We start from the raw sequence: 21,535 nt of genomic DNA, 5'->3' as shown, positions 1-21,535 counted from the left end.
CAGTGGACTTCAAACCTGGAGGAGCCAGGGAACAAAGTTGGGGCCCAATACAAGTTCCCCATGTTAAAGCACACAGTCCAGGAATTGGGAGCTGAGTGTTGGCCCCCTAAAATCCTCCAGAAACAAAGCCAGTTGGCTGAATCCACCTTACACCACAATCAAACTCTCAAAGTCATCAAATATGATTAAAAAAAATACCCTGTCCAAAGGTCAGCAACCTCAAAAGTTGAAGGTGTGGTAAGCCCATAATGATGAGAAAGAATCTGTGCAAGAACACTGAAAACTCAAAAAGTCAGCATGCCTTCTTTCCTCCAAATGACTGTGTCAACTCTCTAGCAAGTGTTCAGAACTGGGCTAAGGCTGAGATGTCTGAAATGATACAAGTAGAATTCAGAATATGGGTAGGAAAAAAGTTCACTGAGTGCAAGAAGTATGTTGTAATCCAATGCAAGGAAGCTAAAAATCATTGTAAAACATTGCAGGAGCTAACAGACAAAATAGCCAGTATAAAGAAGAACATAACCAACCTGATAGAGCTGAAAAGCAAACTACAAGAATTTTGATAACACAGTCACATGGTGATTGTGTGTGATTGCATTATGAAAATTCTTTTAGTGTGTGTGGGCACCCAAGAGTGCCCTGTAAGCAGGTGTGGCCAGGCTGGGGCCCTGGGAGAGGCAAGCAGACTAAGGAGTGCTGAGGTCAGACCAGCCCCATCTCATGTGCAAGACCAACTAGCAGAATAGAACAAGAAGAGAAAAGAATCTCAGAGCTTGAAAACTGGCTTTTTGAAATAAAACATGCAGACAAGAATGGGGGAAAAAAGAATGAAAAGGAATGAACAAAACCTTTGAGAAATACGGGATTATGTAAAGAGACCAAATCTATTACTGATTAATATATCTGAAAGATGAGAATGGAACCAACTTGGAAAAATATTTCAGAATATCATTCATGAGAATATTCCCAACCCAGCCAGACAGGCCAACATTCAAATTCAGGAAATCCAGAGAACCCCAGTAAGATATGCCATGAGAAGATCATCCCCAAGACACTTAATCATCAGATTCTCGAGGGTCAAAATGAAAGAAAAAAATGTTAAAAGCAGCTAGGGAGAAAGGTGAGGTCACCTACAAAGGGAATCCCAACAGACTTACAGCAGACTTCTCAGCTCAAACCCTACAAGCCAGAAGAGATTGTAGGGCCCAATATTGAACTTATTAAAAGAAGTTTCAACCCAGAATTTCATGTCCAGCCAAACTAAGCTTCATAAATGAAGAAATAGGATCCTTTTCAGAGAAGCAAATGCTGAGGGAATTCATTACCACCAGACATGCCTTAAAACAGCTCCTGAAGGAAGCACTAACTACAGAAAGGAAAGACTATCACCAGCCACTACAAAAACACACTGAAGTACACAGACCAGTGATGCTAAAAACCACAGACAAGTCTGCAGAATAAGCAGCCAACAGCATGACGACAGGATGAAATCCACACATATCATTACTAACCTTAAATGTAAATGGGCTAAATGCTCCAAATGAAAGACACAGAGGGGCAAGCTGGATAAAGAACCAAGACCCATTTGAGTATTCTGTTTTCAAGAGACCCATCACACATGCGATGCCACACATAGGCTCAAAATAAAGGAATGGAGAAAAATCTTTCAAGCAAATGGAAAACAGGAGAAAGCAGGTGTTGCAATCCTATCCTGACAAAAAAAACTTTATACCAATAAAGATAAAAAAAAAGGCAGAGAAGGACATTACAAAGATGGCCCTGACCTTTGATAAATCTTTTATTTTTGCTTGATACCAACCTGGGTTATCTTTATTTCTCAAGCCAATAGGCTAATTTGTGGAGCTTGGGGAGCTTCTCCCCTCCAGAGAGTCCCTGATCTCCCAAAATTTGGTTGCTATTTGAAGTTATTTTGCTGTACAACTCCTTTTCTGAAGTTTTACTCATTTCCAACAAGGAAGGCAAGTTTTCCTGCTTCCATGATGATGGAGAGCAGGCACCTTCTTTCTTGAGTTTCAACTTGCTTCTGACAGAGAAGGTGAGTGTGAGTTTTTTCCTGCCTCTCTATGATGGTAGAGAGCGATCATCAGCCTGAGCTTTATTTCCAGGTAAGTAGCTGAATTAGAGTTTTGTCTTAAAAATGTTCCTTAATGACTAAAAGTTAAGATTACCAACCAGCTGGTTTTAATTTCTCCTTACTGTTAGAACACTTGGTATTCATATGAATTTGTTTGTTTTGCTTAACTGTTTTTGTTTATGTTTGGGATTTTGTTGTTGTTTCACATTTCTCCCATGAAGTATGACCATCTTTTCCTGACTTGGTCACATCCAAAGGAATGTTCCAAATTGTGGGGAACAAGGCATTTGAATTGGCTAAAACTCCGGTAGCTGCAAAAAGAAAAAAAAATCCAGTTAGCAGAAAGGACTTTTTAAAACTTTTTTTTTTTTTAACCTATGAGGTTTCGTCTATGTAACAAGGCCATCTTTTGCTAGCCAAGGCCAAACTGAAAGAGCAGTGGTGGCCACCCAATGCTAAGATTCTGCCCTGTTCACCACAGCAACCTGAGTTTGGTTCCTAAGTCTAGTTCTTTCTGGTTTGGTATTTGTGTTACTTTAAAAATACCAGCAGTTTGTCCTAGCTATGATATGGTAGTAAAATATTTAAAAGGATTTTTTTTAAGAGCTCCATGATTAGAAGTCAACTTAATTAAAAGCAAATTTCTAATATGTATATAATTATATTTAAACATAATTACATATATGTTCTAAATATATACATATATTTATATATGAACAAATACACATATGTATGTTAGAAATATGTGTTTATATATCATTATTTTTCTATTATATATACATATATTTGTGTGTGTGTGTATCTAAAAGGCCTTTCTGTGGATCTTGTTTTTTGAAAAATATTTGTTTTTCTTCTCATTCAACTGAATTATATCTCTCCATTTTACTTATGTCTGTCCCTTTTTTCTCTTGCCACCCTTGATGCCCACATAAAAGATCTAAAATAATTTCTGATAGCCTGATTGCTTACAAAAGAAGGCACCAGACTTCTTTTTGGGAGGAACCACTATTTTTGTTTATCAAATCCCATGAGTTGTAAACAGACAAGTTTTTTGCAGATATTAAACTGCTCACTTTTTAAATTGCATTGCTGGATCGTAATGGCTTTTGAGGGTGTCAAAAATCACTTTGCACAATGGGAAAGTTTTTGACTTTGGTGTGTGTAATAGCTAGGTAAGAGATATATTTTTAGGGCAGCTTATTGGAAGAGATAGTATGCCTTTGGCCACCTGGAAGGTATGGAAACATCCCAACCCCCTACTGAATAGTGAGACTGCCATGGGATATGAGCTGATTATTGAATGGGCTAATTGGCTTTTGTTGGCCACCAACCTCAGGGGAAATGTACTTGTAGTGAAATGCATGGTAAAAACATGGCATTGTCTCATCTCATAATGTTTTCCTCTTTTGAGGTCCTGAGGATTTTCTGTAAAAATGTAGTCCTTGATTTTTAGATATCTGTTCTGCCTTACAGCTCTGCCTGCATGTTAGGCCCTAGAAACTGCATGATTCCTTGGCCCTGTTTCTTAAAAAGCTCCACCCTAAAGCCAGTAAATGAAAAATCTTATGAATCCCTAAGATCTACTTCTGTGTGTCTATATGTCTAAATGTTTATATGACAAATGTATATAATGTTTGAGTATCAAAAATATATAAAAGGGCTCTAATTGGCTTTTAAAAAGTTCTTAAATATTTTATCAGAAGATTAGAAACTTATACCCAAGTACTTTTTCAAGTTCATGTGACTAAAGTAGAATTTTAACCTATAAGCTGGCTTTAAATTCATTGGTAAAAAGAAAATTCAAAATGTCTTCACAATTGTCAGCATACATTGTGGTTTAGATGTATTGGTCAAGTAGTTTTTTTCGTTTTTCTTTTTTTAAATTTTCTTGTCAAGTGGTTTTGTATTCATCTCAGCGACTATAAGATGTCAAAATTTGGCACAAAAGTTATAAATTATAAACCCAGCAGAAAACAATGATTTTTGTTCATGTAATTTTTGATAAGTAAGGCATTTAATATATATTTTTTATTATACTTTAAGTTTTAGGGTACATGTGCACAATGTGCAGGTTACTTACATATGTATACATGTGCCATGTTGCTGTGCTGCACCCATTAACTTATCATTTAACATTAGGTATATCTCCTAATGCTATCCCTTCCCCCTCCCCCCACCCCACAACAGGCCCTGGTGTGTGATGTTCCCTTCCTGTGCCCATGTGTTCTCATTGTTCAATTCCCACCTATGAGTGAGAACATGTGCTGTTTGGTTTTTTGTCCTTGCGATAGTTTGCTGAGAATGATGGTTTCCAGCTTCATCCATGTCCCTACAAAGGACATAAACTCATCCTTTTTATGGCTGCATAGTATTCCATGGTGTATATGTGCCACATTTTCTTAATCCAGTCTATCATTGTTGGACATTTGGGTTGGTGCCAAGTCTTTGCTATTGTGAATAGTGCCACAGTAAACATACATGTGCATGTGTCTTTATAGCAGCAGCATGATTTATAATCCTTTGGGTATATACCTAGTAATGGGATGGCTGGGTCAAATGGTATTTCTAGTTCTAGATCCCTGAGGAATCGCCACACTGACTTCCACAATGGTTGAACTAGTTTACAGTCCCACCAACAGTGTAAAAGTTCTCCTTATTCTCCACATCCTCTCCAGCACCTATTGTTTCCTGACACTTTTTTTTTTTAACTTTTTGTTTTAAATTTTATTATTATTATACTTTAAGTTTTAGGGTACATATGCACAACGTGCAGTTTTCTTACATATGTGTACATGTGCCATGTTGGTGTGCTGCACCCATTAACTCGTCATTTAGCATTAGGTATATCTCCTAATGCTATCCCTACCCCCTACCCCTACCACACAACAGTTCCTGGTGTGTGATGTTCCCCTTCCTGTGTCCATGTGTTCTCATTGTTCAATTCCCACCCATGAGTGAGATAATGCGTTGTTTGGTTTTTTGTCCTTGCGATAGTTTGCTGAGAATGATGGTTTCCAGTTTCATCTATGTCCCCACAAAGGACATGAACTCATCCTTTTTTATGGCTGCATAGTATTCCCTGGTGAATATGTGCCACATTTTCTTAATCCAGTCTATCATTGTTGGACATTTGGGTTGGTTCCAAGTCTTTGCTATTGTGAATAGTGCCACTGTAAACATACGTGTGCATGTGTCTTTATAGCAGCATGATTTATAGTCCTTTGGGTATATACCCAGTAATGGGATGGCTGGGTCAAATGGTATTTCTAGTTCTAGATCCCTGAGGAATCGCCACACTGACTTCCACAATGGTTGAACTAGTTTACAGTCCCATCAACAGTGTAAAAGTGTTCCTATTTCTCCACATCCTCTCCAGCACCTGTTGTTTCCTGACTTTTTAATGATTGCCATTCTAACTGGTGTGAGATGGTATCTCATTGTGGTTTTGATTTGCATTTCTCTGATGGCCAGTGATGATGAGCATTTTTTCACGTGTTTTTTGGCTGCATAAATGTCTTCTTTTGAGAAGTGTCTGTTCATGTCCTTTGCCCACTTTTTGATGGGGTTGTTTGTTTTCTCTTGTAAATTTGTTTGAGTTCATTGTAGATTCTGGATATTAGCCCTTTGTCAGATGAGTAGGTTGAGAAAATTTTCTCCCATTCTGTAGGTTGCCTGTTCACTCAGATGGCAGTTTCTTTTGCTGTGCAGAAGCTCCTCAGTTTAACTAGATCCCATTTGTCAATTTTGGCTTTTGTTGCCATTGCTTTTGGTGTTTTAGACATGGAGTCCTTGCCCATGCCTATGTCCTGAATGGTATTGCCTAGGTTTTCTTCTAGGGTTTTTATGGTTTTAGGTCTAACATTTAAGTCTTTAATCCATCTTGAATTAATTTTTGTATAAGGTGTAAGGGAGGGATCCAGGTTCAGCTTTCTACATATGGCTAGCCAGTTTTCCCAGCACCATTTATTAAAGAGGGAATCCTTTCCCCATTTCTTGTTTTTGTCAGGTTTGTCAAAGATCAGATAGTTGTAGATATGCAGCATTATTTCTGAGGGCTCTGTTCTGTTCCATTGGTCTATATCTCTGTTTTGGTACCAGTACCATGCTGTTTTGGTTACTGTAGTCTTGTAGTATAGTTTGAAGTCAGGTAGCATGATGCCTCCAGCTTTGTTCTTTCGGCTTAGGATTGACTTGGCAATGTGGACTCTTTTTTGGTTACATATGAACTTTAGTTTTTTCCAATTCTGTGAAGAAAGTCATTGGTAGCTTGATGGGGATGGCATTGAATCTATAAATTACCTTGGGCAGTATGGCCATTTTCACGATATTGATTCTTCCTACCCATGAGCATGAAATGTTCTTCCATTTGTTTGTATCCTCTTTTATTTCATTGAGCAGTGATTTGTAGTTCTCCTTGAAGAGGTCCTTCACATCCCTTGTAAGTTGGATTCCTAGGTATTTTATTCTCTTTGAAACAATTGTGAATGGGAGTTCACTCATGATTTGGCTCTCTGTTTGTCTGTTGTTGGTGTATAAGAATGCTTGTGATTTTTGTACATTGATTTTGTATCCTGAGACTTTGCTGAAGTTGCTTATCAGCTTGAGGAGACTTTGGGCTGAGATGATGGGGTTTTCTAGATACACAATCATGTCATCTGCAAACAGGGACAATTTGACTTCCTTTTTCCTAGTTGATTGCCCTTTATTTCCTTCTCCTGCCTAATTGCCCTGGCCAGAACTTCCAACACTATGTTGAATAGGAGTGGTGAGAGAGGGCATCCCTGTCTTGTGCCAGTTTTCAAAGGGAATGCTTCCAATTTTTGCCCATTCAGTATGATATTGGCTGTGGGTTTGTCATAGATAGTTCTTATTATTTTGAGATACGTCCCATCAATACCTAATTTATTGAGAGTTCTTAGCATGAAGGGTGTTGAATTTTGTCAAAGGCCTTTTCTCCATCTATTGAGATAATCATGTGGTTTTTGTCTTTGGTTCTGTTTATATGCTGGATTACATTTATTGATTTGTGTATGTTGAACCAGCCTTGCATCCCAGGGATGAAGCCCACTTGATCATGGTGGATAAGCTTTTTGACGTGCTGCTGGATTAGGTTTGCCAGTATTGTATGGAGGATTTTTGCATCAATGTTCATCAAGGATATTGGTCTGAAATTCTCTTTTTTTGTTGTGTCTCTGCCAGGCTTTGGTATCAGGATGATGCTGGCCTCATAAAATGAGTTAGGGAGGATTCCCTCTGTTTCTATTGATAGGAATAGTTTCAGAAGGAATGGTACCAGCTCCTCCTTGTACCTGTGGTAGAATTTGGCTGTGAATCCATCTGGCGCTGGACTTTTTTTGTTTGGTAAGCTAATAATTATTGCCTCAATTTCAGAGCCTCTTATTGGTCTATTCAGAGATTCAACTTCTTCCTGGTTTAGTCTTGGGAGAGTGTATGTGTCGAGGAATTTATCCATTTCTTCTAGATTTTCTAGTTTATTTGTGTAGAGGTGTTTATAGTATTCTCTGATGGTAGTTTGTATTTCTGTGGGATCGGTGGTGATATCTCCTTTGTAATTTTTAATTGCATCTATTTGATTCTTCTCTCTTTTCTTCTTTATTAGTCTTGCTAGCAGTCTATCAATTTTGTTGATCTTTTCAAAAAGCAGCTCCTGGATTCATTGATGTTTTGAAGGGTTTTTCGTGTCTCTATTTCCTTCAGTTTTGCTCTGATCTTTGTTATTTCTTGCCTTCTCTAGCTTTTGAATGTGTTTGCTCTTCCTTTTCTAGTTCTTTTAATTGTGTTGTTAGTGTGTCAGTTTTAGATCTTTCCTGCTTTCTCTTGTGGGCATTTAGTGCTATAAATTTCCCTCTACACACTGCTTTGAATGTGTCCCAGAGATTCTGGTATGTTGTGTCTTTGTTTTCATTGGTTTCAAAGAACATCTTTATTTCTGCCTTCATTTCGTTATGTACCCAGTAGTCATTCAGGAGCAGGTTGTTCAGTTTCCATGTAGTTGAGCGGTTTTGAGTGAGATTCTTAATTCTGAGTTCTAGTTTGATTGCACTGTGGTCTGAGAGACAGTTTGTTATAATTTCTGTTCTTTTACATTTGCTGAGGAGTGCTTTACTTCCAACTATGTGGTCAATTTTGGAATAGGTGTGTTTTGGTGCTGAAAAGAATGTATATTCTATTGATTTAGTGTGGAGAGTTCTGTGGATGTCTATTAGGTCTGCTTGTTGCAGAGCTGAGTTCAATTCCTGAATATCCTTGTTAACTTTCTGTCTCATTGATCTGTCTAATGTTGACAGTGGGGTGTTAAAGTCTCCCATTATTATTGTGTGGGAGTCTAAGTCTCTTTCTGGGTCTCTAAGGACTTGCTTTATGAATCTGGGTGCTCCTGTATTGGGTGCATATATATTTAGGATAGTTAGCTCTTCTTGTTGGATTGATCCCTTTACCATTATGTAATGACCTTCTTTGTCTCTTTTGATCTTTGTTGGCTTAAAGTCTGTTTTATCAGAAACTAGGATTGCAACCCCTGCCTTTTTTGTTTTCCATTTGCTTGGTGGATCTTCCTGCATCCCTTTATTTTGAGCCTATGTGTGTCTCTGCATGTGAGATGGGTTTCCTGAATACAGCACACTGATGGGTCTTGACTCTTTATCCAATTTGCCAGTCTTGTGTCTTTTAATTGGAGGATTTAGCCCATTTACAATTAAGGTTAATATTGTTATGTGTGAATTTGATCCTGTCATTTTGACGTTAGCTGGTTATTTTGCTCGTTAGTTGATGCAGTTTCTTCCTAGCCTCGATGGTCTTTACAATTTGGCATGTTTTTGCAGTGGCTGGCATCAGTTGTTCCTTTCCATGTTTAGTGCTTCCTTCAGGAGCTCTTGTAGGGCAGGCCTGGTGGTGACAAAATCTCTCAGCATTTGCTGGTCTGTAAAGTATTTTATTTTTCCTTCACTTATGAAGCTTAGTTTGGCTGGATATGAAATTCTGGTTTGAAAATTCTATTCTTTAAGAATGTTGAATATTGGCCCCCACTCTCTTCTGGCTTGTAGAGTTTTTGCCGAGACATCAGCTGTCAGACTGATGGGCTTCCTTTTGTGGGTAACCCGACATTTCTCTGTGGCTGCCCTTAACATTTTTTCCTTCATTTCAACTTTGGTGAATCTGACAATTATGTGTCTTGGAGTTGCTCTTCTCAAGGAGTATCTTTGTGGCATTCTCTGTATTTCCTGAATTTGAATGTTGGTCTGCCTTGCTAGATTGGGGAAGTTCTCCTGGATAATATGCTGCAGAGTATTTTCCAATCTGGTTCCATTCTCCCCGTCACTTTCAGGTACACCAATGAGACGTAAATTTGGTCTTTTCATATAGTCCCATATTTCTTGGAGGCTTTGCTCATTTCTTTTTATTCTTTTTTCTCTAAACTTCTCTTCTCCCTTCATTTCATTCATTTGATCTTCCATCACTGATACCCGTTCTTCCAGTTGATCGAATCAGCTACTGAGGCTTGTGGATTCGTCATGTAGTTCTCGTGCCATGGGTTTTAGCTCCATCTGGTCCTTTAAGGACTTCTCTGCATGGGTTATTCTAGTTAGCCGTTCATCTAATTTTTTTTTCAGTGTTTTTAGGTTCTTAGTCATAGGTTCGAACTTCCTCCTTTAGCTCGGTGTAATTTGATTGTCTGAAGCCGTCTTCTCTTGACTCGTCAAAGTCATTCTCCATCCAGCTTTGTTCCATTGCTGGTGAGGAGCTGCGTTCCTTTGGAGGAGGAGAGGTGCTCTGATTTTTAGAGTTTCCAGTTTTTCTGCTCTGTTTTTTCCCCATCTTTGTGGTTTTATCTACCTTTGGTCTTCGATGATGGTGACATACAGATGGGGTTTTGGTGTGGATGTCCTTTCTGTTTGTCAGTTTTCCTTCTAAGAGTCAGGACCCTCAGCTGCAGGTCTGTTGGAGTTTGCTGGAGGTCCATTCCAGACCCTGTTTGCCTGGGTATCAGCAGCAGCGGCTGCAGAACAGCAGATATTGGTGAACCACAAATGCTGCTGCCTGATCGTTCCTCTGAAAGCTTTGTCTCAGAGGAGTACCCGGCCGTGTGAGGTGTCAGTGTGCCTTTACTGGGGGTGACTCCCAGTTAGGCTTCTCAGGGGTCAGGGACCCAGTTGAGGAGGCAGTCTGTCCATTTTCAGATCTCAAGCTGGGTGCTGGGAGAACCACTATGCTCTTCAAAGCTGTCACACAGGAACATTTAAGTCTGCAGAGGTTTTTGCTGCCTTTTGTTTCCCTATGCCCTGCCCCCAGATGTGGAGTCTACAGAGGCAGTCAGGCCTCCTTGAGCTGCAGTGGGCTCCACCCAGTTCGAGCTTCCTGGCTGCTTTGTTTACCTACTCAAGCCTCAGCAATGGCAGGTGCCCCTCCCCCAGACTTGCTGCCGCCTTGCAGTTTGATCTCAGTCTGTTGTGCTAGCAATGAGCGAGGCTCTGTGGGCGTAGGACCCTCTGAGCCAGGAGTGGGATATAATCTCCTGGTGTGCCGTTTGTTAAGACTATTGGAAAATGCAGTATTGGGCTGGGAGTGACCCGATTTTCTAGGTACCGTCTGTCACAGCTTTGCTTGGCTAGGAAAGGGAATTCCCTGACCCCTTGCGCTTCCCGGGTGTGGCGATGCCTCGCCCTGCTTTGGCTCATGCTTGGTGCACTGCACCCACTGTCCTGCACCCACTGTCCAACACTTCCCTGTAAGATGAACCCAGTACCTCAGCTGGAAATGCAGAAATCACCCGTCTTCTGCGTCGCTCACGCTGGGAGTTGTAGACTGGAGCTGTTCTTATTTGGCCATCTTGGCTCCACCCCAAGACATTTAATATTGTTGATTTAATGGAAACAACTCAATCCAGAGTTATCAGTAAGAGAAACCTATTAATAAGAAATTAGGTAAATGTAATAGAATGAAAGCTTATAAATGAACATGTCATATAAGTTAAATCTTAATGTTGTATCGAATAATAGATATTAAATGTCTGGGTCATTATCAATTTTTAAATTACATCATTAAAAGCATTTTCAAAATAATTATAAGATGTTTCTCACTGTCCAGGCATGGTGGCTCACATATGTGATCCCAGCACTTTGGGAGGCAGATCATGAGGTCAGGAATTTGAGACCAACCTTACCAATATGGTGAAACCCCGTCTCTACTAAAAATACAAAAATTAGCTGGGAGTGGTGGTACATGCCTGTATTCCCAGCTACTCAGGAGGCTAAGGCAGGAGAAGTGCTTGAACCCAGGAGGCAGAGGTTGCAGTGATCCGAGATTGTGCCATTGCACCCCTGCCTGGGGACAGAGCAAACCTCCGTCTCAAGAAAAAAAAAAAAAGATTATACACCCTTATAAAGTGCTGATGTGACAATTAAAGATTTCCTGCTTCCTAGGTTTTCACAAAAAATTATTACAAAAAATCAAAATTTTAATTAATTTGTGATTTTACATATAAAGTGTGCCAAAATAAGAAGTATTCCAATGAAAAAAGAAAAATTGTAGGAAAAAATGAAATTAAGAAATGATAAGAAATAAAATGAAAGTAATTGTCCAATTCAAAGTTTATTAAAAGATTTCTTATATAACAAGATAAAGGAAACCATTAAGAGAGAGATTTAAAGAAAGTTAAGTTATAAAGAGATATTTTTGTTAACAAAGATTAAAAGGAAAATAATTTTCATTCTCAGTAAACTATCACAAGAACAAAAAACCAAACACCGCATATTCTCACTCATAGGTGGGAATTGAACAATGAGATCACATGGACACAGGAAGGGGAATATCACACTGTGGGGACTGTGGTGGGGTGGGGGGAGGGGGGAGGGATAGCATTGGGAGATATACCTAATGCTAGATGACGAGTTAGTGGGTGCACCACACCAGCATGGCACATGTATACATGTGTAACTAACCTGCACAATGTGCACATGTACTCTAAAACTTAAAGTATAATAAAAAGAAGAAGAAGAAAAAAAAAGAATCTTGCATGATAGATTTTTATCCTAAAATGAAATGGCTGGTTATTTAAGAAAGAGTATGTTTAGGACAAAACAGAAAGTCCAAGTGTGTTATAATTGGTCTGTGTAATAAGCTTCATTAAAAAGAGAATTTATTTTAAAATTGTGTATGCAATTCTGTTGGCTAGAATGGAAAGGAAATTATTCATAATAACCTTTCTAAAAAATTGGACTTTGTTTTTTTTTTATTATTATACTGTAAGTTCTGGGATACATGTGCAGAACCTGCAGGTTTGTTACATAGGTATACAAATGCCATGGTGGTTTGCTGCACCCATCAACCTGTCATCTACATTAGGTATTTCTCCTAATGCTATCCCTCCTCTAACCCCCCACCCCTCGAGATGCCCTGGTTTGCGATGTTCCCCTCCCTATGTCCATGTATTCTTATTGTTCAGCTCCCACGTATGAGTGAGAACATGCAGTGTTTGGTTTTTTGTTCCTGTATTAGTTTGCAGAGAATGATGGTTTCCAGCTTCATCCATGTCCCTGCAAAGGACATGAACTCATCCTTTTTTATGGCTGCATAGTATTCCATGGTGTGTGTGTGTCACATTTTCTTTATATAGTCTATCATTGATGGGCATTTGGGTTGGTTCCAAGTCTTTGCTATTGTGAACAGTGCTGCAATAAACATACATGTACATGTGTGTTTATAGTAGAATTATTTATAATTTTTTGGGTACACACCCAGTAATGGGATTGCTAGGTCAAATGGTATTTCTGGTTCCAGATCCTTGAGGAGTCACCACACTGTCTTCCACAGTGGTTGAACTAATTTACACTCCCACCAACAGTATAAAAGCATTTCTGTTTATCCACATCCTCTCCAGCATATGTTGTTTTCTGACTTTTTAATGATAACCATTCTAACTGACGTGAGATGGTATCTCATTGCGATTTTGATTTGCATTTCTCTAATGACCAGTGATGATGAGCTTTTTTTCATATATTTGTTGGCTGCATAAATGTCTTCTTTTGAGAAGTGTCTGTTCATATCCTTCACCCACTTATTGATGGTTTTTTTAAATTGTAAATTTGTTTAAGTTCTTTATAGATTCTGGATATTAGCACTTTATCAGATGGATAAATTGCAAAATTTTTCTCCCATTCTGTAGGTTGCCTGTTCAGTCTGATAGTTTCTTTTGCTTCGTGGCAGCTTTTTAGTTGAGCCCATTTGTAAATTTTGGCTTTTGTTGCCATTGCTTTTGGTGTTTTAGTCATGAAGTCTTTGCCCATGCCTGTGTCCTGAATGGTATTACCTAGGTTTTCTTCTAGGGTTTTTATGGTTTTAGGTCTTATTAAGTCTTTAATCCATCTTGAGTTAATTTTTGTATTAGGTGTAAGGAAGGGATCCAGTTTCAGTTTTCTGCATATGGCTAGCCAGTTTCCCCAGCACTATTTATTAAATAGGAAATCCTCTCCCCATTGACTGTTTTTGTCAGGTTTTTCAATGATCAGATGATTTGTAGATGTTTGGCATTATTTCTGAGGCCCCTGTTCTGTTCCATTGGTCTATATATCTATTTTGGTACCAGTACCATGGTGTTTTTGTTGCTGTAGCCTTGTAGTATAGTTTGAAGTCAGGTAGCGTGATGTCTCCAGCTTTGTTCTTTTTGCTTAGGATTGTCTTGGCTATATGGGCTATTTTTTGGTTTCATATGAAATTTAAAGTGGTTTTTGTAATTCTGTGAAGAAAGTCAATAGTAGCTTGATGGGGATTGCATTGAATATATAAATTACTTTGGGCAGTATTGCCATTTTCACAATATTGATTCTTTTTATGCATGAACATGAAATGTTTTTCTGTTTGTTTGTGTCCTCTTTTATTTCCTTGAGCAGTGGGTTGTAGTTCTCCTTGAAGAGGTCCTTCCCATTATTTGTAAGTTGTAATCCTAGGTATTTTATTCTCTTTGTAGCAATTGTGAATGGGAGTTCATTCATGATTTGGCTCTCTGTTTATCTATTATTGGTGTATAGGAATGCCTGTGATTTTTGCACATTGATTTTGTATCGTGAGGCTTTGTTAAAGTTGCTTATCAGCTTAAGGAGATTCTGAGCTGAGACGATGGGTTTTTCTAAATATACAATCATGTCATCTGCAAACAGAGACAATTTTACATCCTCTTTTCCTATTTGAATACTCTTTATTTCTTTCTCTTGCCTGATTGCCCTAGCCAGGACTTCCAATACTATGTTGAATAGGAGTGGTGAGAGAGGACATCATTTTCTTGTGTCGGTTTTCAAAGGGAATGCTTCTAGCTTTTGCCCATTCGGTATGATATTGGCTGTGGGTTTGTTATAAATAGCTCTTATTATTTTGAGATAGGTTCCATCAATACCTAGTTTATTGAGAGTTTTTAGCATGAAGGGATGTTGAATTTTATTGAAGGCCTTTTTTGCATCTATTGAGAAAATCATGTGGTTTTTGTCATTGGTTCTGTTTATAAGATGGATTACATTTATTGATTTACATATGTTGAACCAGCCTTGCATATCAGGGATGAAGCAAACTTGATCGTGGTAGATAAGCTTTTTGATATATTGCTGGATTTCGTTTGCCAGTATTTTATTGAGGATTTTCACATCGATGCTCATCAGGGATATTGGCCTGAAATTCTTTTTTTGTTGCGTATCTGCCAGGTTTTGGTATCAGGATAATGCTGGTCTCATAAAATGAGTTAGGGAGGAGTTCCTCTTTTTCTATTGTTTGGAATAGTTTCAGAAGGAATGATACCAGCTCCTCTTTGTACCTCTGGTAGAATTCAGCTGTCAATCTGTCTGGTCCTGGGCTTTTTTTGGTTGGTAGGCTATTACTGCCTCCATTTCAGAATTTGTTATTGGTCTATTCAGGGATTCGACATCTTCCTGGTTTAGTCTTGGGAGGGTGTATGTGTGCAGCTTTTGGTGTTGCTTTTCTGCAACTGCCATTTGCCATTGATGATAATTCTTCACTTCCTCTGGGAGTGTAAGAGGGAGAGGATGCAGTCAGAATGTTTTTTTAAATTAAAAATATAAATAAACTAGGCCGGGCATGGTGGTTCACACCTGTAATTTCAGCACTTTGGGAGACCAAGGCAAGTGGATCGCTTGAGCTCAGGAGTTCAAAATCAGCCTGTGGGCAATATGGCAATACCCCTTCTCTGCAAATAGTTCAAAGTAATTTGGTTTGTTGGCATGTACCTGTAGTCCCAGCTACTTGGGGGGCCAAGGCAGTAGGATTGCTTTAGCCCAGGAGGTCGAGGCTGCAGTGAGTGGAGATGGTGCCATTGCACTCCAGCCTGGGTGACAAAGTGAGACTCTGTCTCAAAACAAAAAACAAAAAACAAAAATGCTTTCAAGTGATACTGGGCTAGGCCTGTATATAAACACATAAATACTAAATTATTTTTTCTCTATCTTAATATAATTTGTTCTATGCCTTAATACTAGATAATTTAAATGTTTAGCTACCTGTGAGTTCTTTTTCTGTCATTGTCAGAGCTAGCAGGGCTTATGTCCTTTGTGTTTAAATATTTTGAATTCTGGGCCAGGCACGGTGGCTCACATCTGTAATCCCAGCTTTGGGAGGCCAAGACAGGTAGACTACTTGAGGTAGGAGTTCGAGGCCAGCCTGGTCAATGTGGTGAAATCCTGTCTCTACTAAAAATACAAAAATTAGCTGGATGTGGTGGCATGTGCCTGTAGTCCTAGCTTTTGGGATGAGAGGTAGGAGGATTACTTGAACCTGGGAGGCGGAAGTTCCAGGGAGCTGAGATCATCCCACTTCACTCCAGCCTGAGTGACAGAGTGAAACTGTCAAAAAAAAAGTCAAATATATATATAGCTTATAAAATTGGGTAAAACAACAAAAATTACCTTTCTCTACGTTGTATCTCCAAAATTTAAAACTATTATAAATCCCACTGGGCCCAATCCATTTTTATTGCTAATGTCCCATTGCTAAAACTATATAAACACCTTTTCTCAAACGTGCAAGTACTCTTGTAGAAAAGTTGAGCATATGGGACTTTAAGGACCAGTTTTGAGGGATAAAATTAGTTTAGCTTCTTCAAATAAAGGACAGGTGCCCATGCCTAAACAGCTGACAAAATGAGAAACTGCCTCCTGGGTTCTTTCCATCCATCCCAACTATAAAGAATTTTCTACTCTCCATAAAATTGAAAGAAAATTACTGAGAGGGGGATATTAAGGTACTTAGTGACAAAGTCTAATGGGTAGAATGCTCCAAGTTATGAAACTTATACAGATAAATACAGAAAGCTCTTTTAAAATCAGCCATCTTAGTATAAATTACTAAAAAGACCACACAAAAAACTTTGTGGCATAACAAAAGTCTTAATATGATTGTGTTTCACATAGCTAATTACTACAGTGTGTAACTAAAACCAAAATTATGCTAGCCCATCACATAGAAATTAAAAGAAAAACTTCAGCTGAATTAAACTTAAAAATTTACTGGAGCAATGAATGATTTGCTAATTGGTCTGCCTCCTGAGCCAGAGTAGACTCAGGCTCAGTGCAGCCACATGGTGGAAGAATGTTTATGGACAGAAAAAGGAAAGTGATATACAGAAAATTGAAGTTAGGTACAGAAACAGCTGGATTGGTTACAGCTCAATGTTTGCCTTATTTGAACATGATTTGAACAGTTGTCTACATTTGATTGGCCTAATCTCAGTGATTGGCACAAATGTAGGGTGTAGTCTGTTTATACTTTTACTTGTTATAGTTCAAGTACAGGGAAACCTTTGACCTTAACCTTTAGGCCAAACTTAACATTTGTAAGGAGGAAGCTTTAGGCTAAACTTTAACAGTTTCCCTCTTTTGGTCATCTTCTCAATTTTGAGAGATTGGTCATATTTTAGTCATTGATGTTCCTATTACTATTGTGTGTGTACTTATTTGGTCTTGAAACCCATTGGGAAGTAGTAGAACAGTGGGTTTTGTAAGGTGGAAACAGGGACTTCAGATTATTTGATTTTTTTGTAAGGGTTAGAGTAGAGGGTACCTTCTTATGCTGGAACATCCTTTTTATAGGAGGAAAAAACAAAAACAAAAACAAAAAACAAAACCTAGTCTGTTCTAGGATGTGTGTTTTTCCTTAAAGTTTTAGTTTGATTATGTCATATTTAGCATGAGTGATTCAATTTTGGTTTGGTTCAATCTGGTCTGTTGGGGCATAATGCATGAACTCAGTCCAAAACAATAGCCTCTCATAATTTTTTTAAAAAATTCCCCCATTTTGGTCAGGTTCTCACTTAGGTGATTGACACTGTGGCCAAAACTTAGGGTCTTAGTGCTACTCTCAGTTACCATCACTTTGGGTTTCTGGTCTCAGCATGTTACTTATAGGTTACAGTGTCCTCATGGTCACACACTTTTTTCAGCTCTTGTCATTCCAGTTGAAGAGAGACCATTTGACATTATAGAGATGGCTGCATGGAAGCATTTAAAATTTTAAGGAGAATACAGTGTGCCAGGGAGACTATAGTGTATCAGAAAGATAATAACAAGAGTTTGGAGTAGTTAGTTACTTAAGGTCCTCATAAACCAAACCACCTAAAATCCAAAGAATGAGCTAAAGAGTTTGCTCACTTAAGTAAGCAGTCTCTTCATTAATGTCCGACAACTGAATATAATACCTATTGTGATGTATTTCTTCATAGGCCACACATGCCAGCAGCTGCACAGTTACTTCTCTGTTTAGCCAGTAAGTAATCTAGAGCAATTCTATTATTTAGCATAGCTTTCCCAAGGGAATTTAAAGTCTGTTTTGTAACTTTAGCCTTTACAGTAGAATGTGCTATAGAACCTATCATGAGGGATACATTTGAAATCATTGCCTCTTTTACTTTAAACCATGGGAAAAATAGGACCTAACAAAGGAGTGAAGGCTTCCTGGCAATGTTCTCTTTAACCCATGATGTAGGTTAAGAGGAGTGAATAAATGTCTGTTTCCAACTGATTATGAGGCAACATATGTACCATTAAAATTTCTCACATTTGGCCTTCATCTTCCATCCATCAAGGTATAAAGTTATCCAGATGTGAGGGCGATATGGCTCTGACATCTCTTACCTCATTGATCTCCAGGTTTGGTTTGGCTGATTTGGCTAGCTAGGCAGGTGTCCCCTTCCTCTCTCACTACTCCATGTGCATCCCTTTTGAAGCTGCATAGGAGGACCATTTTTTGGTCAAGGGTATATGAGTAGCTGCAGTCCTCTGCTAGAACCTCCAAACAAGCTCCCAAGGTTTAAGGTTTTATATATATATAAGACTGGCTACAAAATCTTTCACAGATAAAAGTATACCCCATGAGTGTGCACAACAGACCCCCCTTTTCATGTCTATTGTTTATAGAGGCATTAGCAAGGGAAAAAATATTCAGAGTCTCATGATAGAAAAGTCTTGATCTGTGATCTTGGGAAAAGGTGTTCACATCAAGTATGCCATCTTCTGGGAGAAACTTCTCTGGTTAGCTTTACTTTAAGGGTTCCAGTGGGTGTACAGTTCCAAGACTGTGGAGGGACCCTTCTTTGTGGTGCTTTGCTGCAGTGTGGATGTTAAAGGCAGTCTTTCTCTGATGTTCTCAGAAGATCCAATCTTCAGGCTCCAGATTGTGAAGGGGTGTTGATTATTCTCAGGCAGTGAATCATAAAAAGCTTTCTTTTATGTGGTGAAAATACAGTGTGACATAATAATCTACTGTTATAACATCAGGTCTTTTTCATGGGACAGATTTTATACAACCAGAAAACATGCATTGAAAATGATAATTCAATGAAATCCCTTTATAAATGTTGAAATGGCCTATCAGGTAGTGGAATGTATCTGAAGCTTTGATTGTCTTTCCAGGAATATGAGTTTGACAAACAAACATTGGTCATAAACTATTTTAGCAATTTAGAATTCACCACGCCAATATATATTTAACTTGGATTATTTTATCTTTTCTATGATGAGTCATGGAATGCAGAAATTTTAATAATGAAAGTTTTATGGACGGACTCAGGAAGGACAAGGCAGCTGTCCTGTTCTCCATGAGTCCATGCTTAACATTGAACTTATGCCCTCTTGAATACCAGTTGTTTCTCCAATTTAGGTTCATAGCACTAATAACAGATGGGTTTTCATAGGTAATTTGACTTAGAACATGGAATTCATTGAATTGTATATCTAAACAATTTCAGTATTGGCTTATTTAGCATGAAGTTCTGACAAAGTGTTTTCTTGTTATTCAATTAATTTTTGTTCTTTGTGAGTAGGAGTTTTAAAAACAAGTAAGTCTTTTCATTAAAGTTACAAGAATTCTTTTTTTTTTTTTTTTTTTGAGATGGAGTCTCGCTCTGTTGCCCAGGCTGGAGTGCAGTGGCACAGTCTTGGCTCACTGCAACCTCCAAGCGATTTTCCTGCCTCAGCCTCTCAAGTAGTTGGGATTACAGGTCCCTGCCACCACACCTGGCTAATTTTTTTTTTTTTTTTTTTTGGTATTTTTAGTAGAGACAGAGTTTCACCATGTTGGCCAGGCTGGTCCCAAACTCCTGACCTTGTGATCTGCCTGCCTCGGCCTCCCAAAGAGCTGGGATTACAGGTGTGAGCCACCACATTTTGCCAAGTTTCAGGAATTCTTACACATCCAAATGATATGATTCTAAAGTTTCCAGAAACCTGTATTCAAGAGCTCTTTTCGTGGTCCTTCCCATCCTTTCAGGAACCTAAAAGACACCATATTCTAGGATATTTTGTGCTTGTGAAATTTTCAGAAACTGCATCAGTATTAAGCAGTTAACTGTGGAAATGACTTTAAATAGTCATAGTTACACAATTGACAAGTAAATTTGGTTATTTCTGTGGTCTACAATTTATTATAACTGTAATTATGATTGATAGCATGTATTTAGACATATTAGAATTTTAGAAATCCCACACAATGTTGTAACATATGTTAACATTCATTAGAATATAACCTGAAGAAGGTTAGACATTTCTTATTTTGACAGTGATTCCCATGTAACTTAACATGTCAAATAATTCTGTTTACCCATCTTTTGGATGCTTCAGGGGCCTCTGTAGCATCCCAAAGTTAGAAGTCAAAAAAGACTTAATTTTGAAGCTGAAATTTGATTTTGGGAAGGCTATCAAATATATTAAAGGTTTAAAACACTTGATATTATAAAATGGAATTCGAGGTCACAATAAGTCATTTAGCCAAAATAACTCAAAAAATTTTTAAAGGCAAAAATTTGACTCATTGATAGAAGACTTAGCTTTTCAAACAATCTGTGTCTTTCTCTTCTTTTTCTGTAGTTTATTTGGAGGGGAAACAAAACTTTTATTATCCTGTAATATTACATGAAAATCTTATTCAAGAGAGAATGCCAAATTTCATCTTTGCATTAATGTACTATTAATGTCAACCCCAATTTTTAATAAAACCTTATAGACAAATTCAGTCTTTATCATTTTGACCATAAGGTGAGATTCTCATAAACTTTTGATAACCTTTTACAAATTTGTATTAAAAAGCAGTTCAGTGCTCTAATAAAACCCTTTTGTGCTTTTATTCCAATGTTCAATTTATGGAAAAACTGAATAATGCTACTTTAAATTTAGCCAATATGTTCACACACACAGTTTCTTTTACAAGATTAATTTTTCAGAAACCTTCCACAACTTGTTCAAACCTTTAGCTTTATCCTATCTAAATTAAAACAATCCTTTAACCCTCTAAACTAGGCAAAAATTTACATTCCAATGCCTTCTTATAATCTTTTACTAAAAGCACATTTCACTTTGCTCACACAGCTTCCATGTAAAACCTTTTTCAGTAGTCTCAATTACATGTTACAGTGTTAACTCTTAGCAATTTTTATTTTTGTTGAAAAACCTGGCAAGTAACTGATTTTAATTATGTACTGGGTCTGGAGCCTAGGACATCAGAAGTGCAGATAAAGTCTGACTCTTTCAAGCATAGCCAGGGGGCATGGCTAATTCCACATGTCCCCAGGCCTTTCCTGGTGGCTCCAAAACAGGTAAGTTGAACAAATTTTAGAAGTCAAAGAAGCAATTTATTTAAAGCACTTTATAAATCTAATATCTGACCTGCCTAATTTAGACCAAATGCCTTTATTTTACCAATAAACTTTAAAACTGTCTTTATTTCCCAAAGTTTACTAAAGTCAGATGAACTAAAAGGCATAACAGTTTTTATTTTTCTGAAAAAAATATTTGATTTAAGCACTCATTGATTTTTAAACCAATTAGAGCTTTTTCATTTATAAACATCACACACAACATATAAAAATACAGACAGAAGTAGATCCAGTAGTTGTAAGATTTTTTCATTTGCCAGTTTTTGTCAGTTTTGTCTTAA

At 37.9% G+C, this 21,535-nt stretch overlaps 1 long non-coding RNA gene across 1 annotated transcript in view; it reads right to left on the bottom strand.

The window, feature by feature from the left end:
* Positions 1-1,780: 1,780 nt before the first annotated feature.
* LOC107976300 (uncharacterized) overlaps positions 1,781-21,535 on the bottom strand; it is an 81,813-nt gene continuing 62,058 nt past the window's right edge. The window contains exons 3-4 of the long non-coding RNA XR_008536711.2: positions 10,860-11,019; positions 1,781-2,406 (exon numbers count right to left, since the gene is read on the bottom strand). This is a non-coding gene — a long non-coding RNA (uncharacterized LOC107976300). The remainder of the gene's footprint in view (positions 2,407-10,859; positions 11,020-21,535) is intronic.

The sequence above is a fragment of the Pan troglodytes genome, chromosome 7, assembly GCF_028858775.2.
Source record: "Pan troglodytes isolate AG18354 chromosome 7, NHGRI_mPanTro3-v2.0_pri, whole genome shotgun sequence".
NCBI lineage: Eukaryota > Metazoa > Chordata > Mammalia > Primates > Hominidae > Pan > Pan troglodytes.
Note: the sequence above shows the minus strand (reverse complement) of the source record. Positions and strands in the feature narration are given on the sequence as shown.